Raw genomic sequence first — 1,432 nt, forward strand, 5'->3', positions numbered from 1 at the left:
ATTATTAGTATCATATATTTATTAATTAATATCCCTGGGTTGGAAATAAAATTCCCATGTTTGTCTGAAAAAAAAAATGAGCATGACACAAGTCTTAAATTGATGTAAATCATGGTTTCTTTCACAGAATCAAATAAGTTAATGAATGTACTTTCTTTTTCATCTGGGATGTCATGGGTCAGTGTGGAGCCTGTAGCTCAATAAAGAGGAACATGTAAGCTCAAGCATTTGTGTCTTTCAGAATAACTGATCCTCTGAGGGAAGATGCTCCGCACTGAGTGGAGTAGGAACTGCATCTCTGAGACTCCACAGACAATCATACTAACACTCCCTGGCTTCCTAAGCAGTGTCTTTCTAGGCACAGTGACAATTACTTGGTCTACTTGAAATTCATACACAGAAAATATAGAAGACTCTAGTAAAATTGCACAAGAAAAAGTACAAACAGCTCTCACATTATGAGCATGGCTGACAAACTGAAAGAAGCAAGAGGCAGGGAAGGAATTAGGAGAAAGGATGGGAGTTTAGGAACTCCTACGTTGCATTAAGGATTCTTAACACAGTGTTTTGTTTTGTTTTTTTAAATTTAATCATGGGACTCTTAGTTTGACAATCTTTAAATGGACTATAATAGAAAAGAAAAAAAAAAGAACCCTTGGCAAAGTAGATAAAGGCTTTGTGCAATCAGCACTTCCTGTTTGTTTTTTCCTTATTCAAGTCAGAGACTGCCTTTCCCCCCTCACTCTTTGCATCTGTTTTTTTGCATCTTGTTTTTGCTTTCACAATGCAGTTGAAATCAACCCACTTTTCGTCTTGTGTCCTACAATGCTTCAAACTAAGCCTACATGCCTCCCAACCTTACCATGAGCTGCTGCATTTCAGTCTGCTCCAGGCATACTTTCTCTAGTGCATGAGCTTGCAGTCATTGCTACATCCCAGCTCTTTCTTCATGTGCTGCCCTTTCCTGTCTATGCATGATGACCTTCTATCTTGGCTCTGTGACTTCTCTAATTCCTCACCTCCTACCATTTCTCAAGTGTGCTAACTTCTTTTTGGAGTTCTTCTTCTGCCACACTGTCTTGTTTATTTGCTTTACATCTGTGTATTCTATACTTCTCAGTCTTAGAACACAAATCTCCCTTAGTGTAGTAACTTGGCCTATCTTCATTCTTTTCCATCTGTATATTCAAAAAAGTGTAAAAATAAATAAAGAGAGAAAGAAAAGAAAAACTCCCAAATTCCTTCTACAAAGCATGCAGCATCACCATAACACCCAAATTAGGCAAAGAAATGAAAACGATACAACAATATCTCTGATGAATGATACACTCAAAAATACTCAGTAAAATACTTGCTAATAGAATAAAGACATACTTCAAAATATATGCCATGTCCATGGTGGCCTTATCCCTGAAATGCCGCAATGATTCCA

At 37.4% G+C, this 1,432-nt stretch overlaps 1 pseudogene; it reads right to left on the reverse strand.

The window, feature by feature from the left end:
• Positions 1 to 1,178, reverse strand: part of LOC116099975 — a 2,811-nt pseudogene extending 1,633 nt beyond the window's left edge.
• Between the last annotated feature and the right edge of the window lie 254 nt (positions 1,179 to 1,432).

The sequence above is a fragment of the Mastomys coucha genome, unplaced genomic scaffold, assembly GCF_008632895.1.
Source record: "Mastomys coucha isolate ucsf_1 unplaced genomic scaffold, UCSF_Mcou_1 pScaffold20, whole genome shotgun sequence".
NCBI classification, from domain to species: domain Eukaryota; kingdom Metazoa; phylum Chordata; class Mammalia; order Rodentia; family Muridae; genus Mastomys; species Mastomys coucha.